General features: G+C 38.3%; 2 non-coding genes across 2 annotated transcripts; one reads left to right on the top strand and one right to left on the bottom strand.

Moving 5' to 3' along the window:
• Positions 1–635: 635 nt before the first annotated feature.
• Positions 636–742, bottom strand: LOC148544997 (small nucleolar RNA R71). Its single transcript, XR_015901687.1, has one exon. It is a non-coding gene; the product is annotated as a small nucleolar RNA R71 (small nucleolar RNA).
• A 5731-nt stretch (positions 743–6473) lies between these two features.
• On the top strand, positions 6474–6581 carry LOC148544996 (small nucleolar RNA R71). The gene has a single exon (XR_015900712.1). It is a non-coding gene; the product is annotated as a small nucleolar RNA R71 (small nucleolar RNA).
• Positions 6582–8851: the final 2270 nt, after the last annotated feature.

Raw genomic sequence — 8851 nt, 5'->3', positions numbered from 1 at the left:
CCTCCTCAGTTGAATGACATGGTCGCTTCCAGACCCGAGCTTGGCCACTTTTGATCCGGAAATCGAAAGAACTTTAACTCATATAAGGCAAGCTCAGCGCCGGCTAGCTTTTGTGGATAGTGAATCGGGATCCCTTGGGGAAACCTCCCGTTCAGTATCACCACCCATCCGTGACTATCATTCTCCAATCAATGAGGAAACTCTATATTCATCTATGGGAAGTACTGAACTCTCTTTGAGTGACTCAAGTAAAACCGTCATGGCGGACCCACCTCGAAGAATCACCTTGAAGGAGGCTGGAGCTCCTGATCTTGACTTGCAACCGTTTCAAATTTTGTATCTGGCTTTAGAACCAAATTTTGAGCTCAAGTCTGGCATGATAAACTTGCTTCCTAAATACAATGGACTGCTAGGGGAGGATCCTCTGAAGCATTTAAAGGATTATCAAGTTACATGTGAAACTGCGAGAAGACATGGGGCGGATGAAGCCACAGTGTTGGTCTTCGCTTTCCCGTTCTCTTTGGAGGGAAAAGCAAAGGAGTGGTTTTATACTCAACCGGGTGAAGTTAGATCTAATTAGGACTTGTTGCGTAAAGAATTTTTGGAAAAGTTCTACCCTCCTCAGAAAACAGACAAGTTACGAAGAGATATCTCTTGCATTGTGTAACGAGATGGGGAGACTTTGTATGAATAGTGGGAGTGATTTAAGAAGTTACTGGAGGCTTGCCCTCACCACAGGATTGATGAGTTGGTTCTTATCAGTTATTTCTGTCAAGGAATGCATCACCAAGACAAGCTCCTTGGTACGCGGAATCGTGATTACACTTTAATTATGTAAAGTTCATTGCTCTTTCTTTCCCTGGAAATGGCGCCAAAAACATGATGCCAAAACCACGGTTCACAACTCCGTGTAACTGACCAGTAAGTGCACTGGGTCGTCCAAGTAATACCTTACGTGAGTAAGGGTCGAATCCCACGGAGATTGTTGGTATGAAGCAAGCTATGGTCACCTTGCAAATCTCAGTTAGGCGGATATAAATTGATAATGGTGTTTTCGAATTTAATATAATAAAATAGGGATAGAAATATTTATGTAATTCATTGGTAGGAATTTTAGATAAGCGAATGGAGATGCTTTCGTTCCTCTGAACCTCTGCTTTCCTGCTATCTTCATCCAATCAGTCTTACTCCTTTCCATGGCTGGCTTTATGTGATACATCACCACTGTCAATGGCTACTTTCGGTCATCTCTCGGGAAAATGATCCAATGCCCTGTCACGGCACGGCTAATCGTCTGGAGGCATTACCCTTGTCAATGGCTTCATCTTATCCTCTCAGTGAAAATGGTCAACGCACCCTGTCACGGTACGGCGATTCATCTGTCGGTTCTCGATCATGCTAGAATAGGATTTACTATCCTTTTGCGTCTATCACTAACGCCCTGCAATCGCGAGTTTGGAGCTCGTCACAGTCATTCATTCATTGAATCCTACTCGGAATACCACAGACAAGGTTTAGACTTTCCGGATTCTCTTGAATGCCGCCATCATTCTAGCTTACGCCACGAAGATTCTGATTAAGAGATCTAAGAGATATTCATTCAGTCGAAGGTAGAACGGAAGTGGTTGTCAGGCACGCATTCATAGGGAATGATGATGATTGTCACGTTCATCTCATTCAGATTGAAGTACGAATGAATATCTTAGAAGCGAAGTAAGATGAATTGAATAGAAAACAGTAGTACTTTGCATTAATCTTTGAGGAACATCAGATCTCCACACCTTAATCTATGGAGTGTAGAAACTCTACCGTTAAAAATACATAAGTGAAAGGTCTAGGCATGGCCGAATGGCCAGCCCCTCTGATCTAAGAACCAGGCGTCCAAAGATTCTCAAGATTCAAAGATGGTTCAAAAGATGTCTAATACAATAGTAAAAGGTCCTATTTATAATAAACTAGCTACTAGGGTTTACATGAGTAAGTAATTGATGCATAAATCCACTTCCGGGGCCCACTTGGTGTGTGCTTGGGCTGATCTTGAGTGTTGCATGTGTAGAGGTCCTTCTTGGAGTTGAACGCCAGCATTTGTGCCAGTTTGGGCGTTCAACTCTGGTTTTGGATCCTTTTCTGGCGCTGGACGCCAGATTTAGGTAGAAAGCTAGCGTTAAACGCCAGTTTACGTCGCCTATTCTTGGCCAAAGTATGGACTATTATATATTTCTGGAAAGCCCTGGATGTCTACTCTCCAACGCAATTGGAAGCGTGCCATTTCGAGTTCTGTAGCTCCAGAAAATCTACTTTGAGTGCAGGGAGGTCAGAATCCAACAGCATCAGCAGTCCTTCTTCAACCTCTGAATCTGATTTTTGCTCAAGTCCCTCAATTTCAGCCAGAAAATACCTGAAATCACAGAAAAACACACAAACTCATAGTAAAGTCCAGAAATGTGAATTTAACATAAAAACTAATGAAAACATCCCTAAAAGTAACTAGATCCTACTAAAAACATACTAAAAACAATGTCAAAAAGCGTATAAATTATCCGCTCATCACAACACCAAACTTAAATTGTTGCTTGTCCCCAAGCAACTGAAAATCAAATAGGATAAAAAGAAGAGAATATACTATAAATTCCAAACTATCAATGAAACATAGCTCCAATCATATGAGCGGGACTTATAGCTTTTTGCCTCTTGAATAGTTTTGGCATCTCACTTTATCCATTGAGGTTCAGAATGATTGGCATCTATAGGAACTCAGAGTTCAGATAGTGTTATTGATTCTCCTAGTTCAGTATGATGATTCTTGAACACAGCTATTTCATGAGTCTTGGCCGTGGCCCTAAGCACTTTGTTTTCCAGTATTACTACCGGATACATAAATGCCACAGACACATAATTGGGTGAACCTTTTCAGATTGTGACTCAGCTTTGCTAAAGTCCCCAATTAGAGGTGTCCAGGGTTCTTAAGCACACTCTTTTTTTGCTTTGGACCTTGACTTTAACCGCTCAGTCTCAAGTTTTCACTTGACACCTACACGCCACAAGCACATGGTTAGGGACAGCTTGGTTTAGCCGCTTAGACCAGGATTTTATTCCTTTAGGCCCTCCTATCCACTGATGCTCAAAGCCTTGGGATCCTTTTTATTTGCCCTTGCCTTTTGGTTTTAAGGGTTATTGGCTTTTTGCTCTTGCCTCTTGGTTTTAAGAGCTTTGGCTTTTTCTGCTTGCTTTTTCTTTTTTTTCTTTCTATATTTTTTTCGCCTATTTTTTTGTTTTTTTTTTTGTTTTTTTTTTTTCTGCAAGCTTTGTTCTTTGCTGCTTTTTCTTGCTTCAAGAATCATTTTTATGATTTTTCAAATTATCAAATAACATGTCTCCTAGTCATCATTCTTTCAAGAGCCAACATATTTAATATTCTTAAACAACAACTTCAAAAGACATATGCATTGTTCAAGCATACATTCAGAAAACAAGAAGCATTGTCGCCACATCAATATAATTAAGCTAAGTTCAAGGATAAATTCGAAACTCATGTACTTCTTGTTCTTTTGAATTAAAACATTTTTCATTTAAGAGAGGTGATGGATTCATAGGACATTTATAACTTTAAGACAAAGTTACTAACTACTAATGATCATGTAATGAAGACACAAACACAGATAAGCACATAACATAGAAAACGAAAAACAAAAGAAATAAGAACAAGGAATGAATCCACCTTAGTGATGGTGGCGTTTCCTTCTTGAGGAACCAATGATGTCCTTGAGCTCTTCTATGTCTCTTCCTTGTCTTTGTTGCTCCTCCTTCATTGCTTTTAGATCTTCTCTGATTTCATGAAGGATGATGGAGTGCTCTTGATGTTCCACCCTTAGTTGCTTCCAATAATTTTGTGGAAGAAAATGTATCCCCTGAGGTAACTCAATGATCTCTTGATTTGCAGTCAAATGTTCTACCACTGAGCTATAGACCCTTGATGGAAGCTTTTGTCTTCCCTTTCCTCTTTCTAGAGGTTTCTCTGGCCTTAGGTGCCATCAATGGTTATGGAAAAAAACAAAAAAGCTATGCTTTTACCACACCAAACTTAGAATGTTGCTCGCCCTCGAGCAAAAGAAGAAAGAATAGAAGAAGAAGAAGAAGATATGGAGGAGATGGATGGGAGTGTGTATTCGGCCATATGGGTGGGATTGGGTGGGAGAGAGATGTTGAATTTTGAAGGTAGTGGGTGTATGGATGTGAGTGGTAAATGGAAAACAGAAGGGATGATCATGAATGGAAAGAGAGATGATGAGGTAGGTGGGGATCCTGTGGGGTCCACAGATCCTGAGATGATCCTGTGGGGTCCATAGATCCTGAGGTGTCAAGGCATTTACATCCCTGCACCAATTTAGGCATGTAAAATGCCCTTGCACACAACTCTGGGCGTTCAACGCCAGGTTGGTGCCCATTTTGGGTGTTCAACGCCCATTTGTTGCCATTTCTGGCGTTGAACGCCAGAACCATGCTTGTTCTGGGCGTTCAGTGCCAGGATGCTGCCCATTTTGGGCGTTCAGCGCCAGAACCATGCTCTGTTCTGGCGTTGAACGCCAGGCAGATGCTCCTCCAGGGTGTGATTTTTCTTCTGCTGTTTTTGATTCCGTTTTCAATTTTTATATTTATTTTGTGACTCCACATGATCATGAACCTATAAAGACATATAACTAAGAAAAATATAGTTAGATAAATAAAAATTGGGTTGCCTCCCAACAAGCGCTTCTTTAATGTCAATAGCTTGACAGTGGGCTCTCATGGAGCCTCACAGATGTGCAGAGCTTTGTTGAGACTCTCCAACACCAAACTTAGAGTTTGGATATAGGAGTTCAACACCAAACTTAGAGTTTGGTTGTGGCCTCCCAACACCAAACTTAGAGTTTGACTGTGGGGGCTCTGGTTGACTCTGCTTTGAGAGAAGCTTTTTCTGCTTCCTCTCCATGGTTGCAGAGGGAGATCCTTGAGTTTTAAACACAAGGGAGTCCTCATTCCATTGAAGGACTATTTTACCTCTGTCAACATCAATCACAGCTCTTGCTGTGGCCAAGAAAGGTCTTCCTAGGATGATGGATTCATCCTCTTCCTTTCCAGTATCCAGGACTATGAAATCAGCAGGGATGTAAAGGCCTTCAACCTTTACTAATACGTCCTCTACTTGTCCATATGCCTGTTTTCTTGAATTGTCTGCCATCTCTAACGAGATTTTAGTAGCTTGCACCCCATAGATTCCCAGTTTCTCTATTACAGAGAGGGGCATGAGGTTTATCCCTGAACCAAGGTCACACAGAGCCTTAAAGATCATGGTGCCTATAGTACAAGGTATTATGAACTTTCTAGGATCCTGTCTCTTCTGAGGCAATGTCAGTTGATCCAGATCACTTAGTTCATTGATGAACAAGGGAGGTTCAACTTCCCAAGTATCAATGCCAAATAATTTGGCATTCAGCTTCATGATTGCACCAAGAAACTTGCCAGTTTGCTCTTCAGTAACATCCTCATTTTCTTCAGAAGAGGAATACTCATCAGAGCTCATGAAGGGCATAAGGAGGTTCAATGGAATCTCTATGGTCTCTAGATGAGCCTCAGAGTCCTTTGGTTCCTCAGAGGGAAGCTCCTTATTGATCACTGGACGTCTCAGGAGGTCTTTCTCCTTGGGATTTGCGTCCCCCACTCCCCTTGTAGGTTCGGCCATGGTGCTTATGTCAATGGCCTTGCACTCTCCCTTTGGGTTCTCTTCTGTATTGCTTGGGAGAGTACTGGGAGGGATTTCAGTGATCCTTTTACTCAGCTGACCCACTTGTGCTTCCAAATTTCTAATGGAAGATCTTGTTTCATTCATGAAACTTACAGTAGCCTTAGACAGATCAGAGACTAAGTTTGCCAAATTAGAAGTATTTTGTTCAGAGTTCTCTGTCTGTTGCTGAGTGGATGATGGGTTTATTATTGCTAAACCTATTTCTTCCACCATTATTAAAGCCTTGTTGAGGCTTTTGATCCTTCCATGAGAAATTTGGATGATTTCTCCATGATGAGTTATAGGTGTTTCCATAAGGTTCACCTAAATAATTCACCTCTGCTATTGCAGGGTTCTCAGGATCATAAGCTTCTTCTTCATAAGAAGCCTCTTGAGTACTGTTGGATGCAGCTTGCATTCCATGCAGACTCTAAGAGATCATATTGACTTGCTGAGTCAATATTTTATTCTGAGCCAATATGGCATTCAGAGTATCAACTTCAAGAACTCCCTTCTTCATAGGCGTCCCATTACTCACAGGATTCCTTTCAGAAGTGTACATGAACTGGTTATTAGCAACCATGTCAATGAGTTCTTGAGCTTCTGCAGGAGTTTTCTTTAGGTGAATGGATCCACCTGCAGAAGTGTCCAGTGACATCTTTGATAGCTCAGATAAACCATCATAGAATATATCCAGGATGGTCCATTCTGAAAGCATGTCAGAAGGACACTTTTTGGTCAACTGTTTGTATCTTTCCCAAGCTTCATAGAGGGATTCACCTTCTTTCTGTCTGAAGGTTTGAACATCAGCTCTAAGCTTGCTCAGCTTTTGAGGAGGAAAGTACTTGGCTAAGAAAGCCGTGACCAGCTTATCCCAAGAGTTCAGGCTGTCTTTGGGTTGAGAATCCAACCATAATCTAGCTCTGTCTCTTACAGCAAAAGGGAAAAGCATGAGCCTGTAGACTTCAGGATCTACTCCATTAGTCTTAACAGTATCACATATCTGCAAGAATTCAGTTAAGAACTGAAAAGGATCTTCAGATGGAAGTCCATGAAACTTGCAGTTCTGCTGCATCAGAGAAACTAATTGAGGTTTCAGCTCAAAGTTGTTTGCTCCAATGGCAGGAATGGAGATGCTTCTTCCATGTAAATTGGAATTAGGTGCAGTAAAGTCACCAAGCATCTTTCTTACATTATTATTATTTTCGGCTGCCATCTCCTCTTCCTGTTTGAAAATTTCTGAAAGGTTATCTCTGGATTGTTGTAATTTAGCTTCTCTTAATTTTCTCTTTAGAGTCCTTTCAGGTTCTGGATCTGCTTCAACAAGAATATTCTTGTCCTTGCTCCTGCTCATATGACAAAGAAGAGGGCACAGAAAAAAAAATAATAATAATATGGATCCTTTATACCACAGTGAGATGAGATGTTAGTAGATAAATAAATAAATAGAATAAGATGGGAGAGGGAGAATTTTCGAAAAATATTTTTGAAAAAGAGTTAGTAATTTTCGAAAATGGTTTTTTGAAAAATGTTAGTATTTTTCAAAAAATTTTTTAAAATAAAAAATAAAAATAAGAATAATTAGTTAATTAAAAAGAAATTTTTGAAAAAGAGGGAAGATATTTTCGAAAATTAGAGAGAGGGAGTTAGTTAGGTAGTTTTGAAAAAGTTAAGAAACAAACAAAAAGTTAGTTAGTTAGTTGAAACAAATTTTGAAAAGATAAGAAGTTAGGAGGTTAGACAAGATATTTTGAAACCAACTTTTTGAAAAAGGTAAGATAAGAAGATATTTTAGAAATTAGTTTTGAAAAAGATTTGATTTTTAAAATCTCAATTAATGACTTGATTCATAAGAAATCACAAGATATGATTCTAGAACTTAAAATTTGAATCTTTCTTAACAAGTAAGTAACAAACTTGAAATTTTTGAATCAAAACATTAATTGTTATTGTTATTTTCGAAAATTATGATATAAAATTAAGAAAAAGATTTTTGAAAAATATTTTTTTGAATTTTCGAAAATAACTAAGAAGTTTGAAAAAGATTTGATTTTTTAAAAAGATTTTGAAAAAGATAAGATTTTCAAATTGAAAATTTGATTTGACTCATAAGAAACAACTTGATTTTAAAAATTTTTGAAAAAGTCAACTCAAATTTTCGAATTTGATGAGAGAAAAAGGGAAAGATATTTTTTTTTTGAATTTTTATGATGCAAGAGAAAAACACTAAAAAGATGCAATGCATGAAATTTTTAGATCAAAACATGTGATGCATGCAAGAATGCTATGAATGTCAAGATGAACACCAAGAACACTATGAATGTCAAGATGAACATCATAGACACAATTTTGAAAAATTTTTAATGCAAAGAAAACATGCAAGACACCAAACTTAGAATTCTTTAATGCTTAGACACTAAGAATTCAAGAATGCATATGATAAACATGAAAAGACACAAAACAAAAAATCATCAAGATCAAACAAGAAGACTTACCAAGAACAACTTGAAGATCATGAAGAACACCATGAATGCATGAGATTTTCGAAAAATGCAAGATGCATATGCAAGTGACACCAAACTTATGATATGACTCAAGACTCAAACAAGAAACACAAAAAATGTTTTTGATTTTTATGATTTTCTAATTTTTTTTATTTTTTCGAAAATTATATGAAAAAGAAAAAAATAAGGATTCCAAAATTTTTAACATGAATTCCAGGAATCTTGCATTCTTAGTCTAAAGCTTCAGTCCAGGAATTAGACATGGCTCACTAGCCAGCCAAGCTTTCAATGAAAGCTCCAGTCCAAAACACTAGACATGGCCAATGGCCAGCCAAGCTTCAGCAAGATATCAGAATATACTGCTCATTACTTATCAAATATGTAACTTGCCTCTATGCTGATGGTTTGGAAGCCTCAGTCCAAAAGAATTTAGACATGGCTTTGTAGCCAGCCAGGCTTCACATGCTTCTTGAAACACTAGAATTCATTCTTAAGAATTTTGAATCTATAGAATAATTTATTTTTGAAAATATTTTTTTTCGAAAACAAAAGAAAAATTTTTGAAAGATTTTTTTGAAAAATTTTT

Source organism: Arachis ipaensis, chromosome B9, assembly GCF_059453495.1.
Source record: "Arachis ipaensis isolate K30076 ecotype BB chromosome B9, ASM5945349v1, whole genome shotgun sequence".
Lineage (NCBI taxonomy): Eukaryota > Viridiplantae > Streptophyta > Magnoliopsida > Fabales > Fabaceae > Arachis > Arachis ipaensis.
The sequence above is the reverse complement of the archived record's forward strand: the minus strand, read 5'-3'. Positions and strand labels throughout refer to the sequence as shown.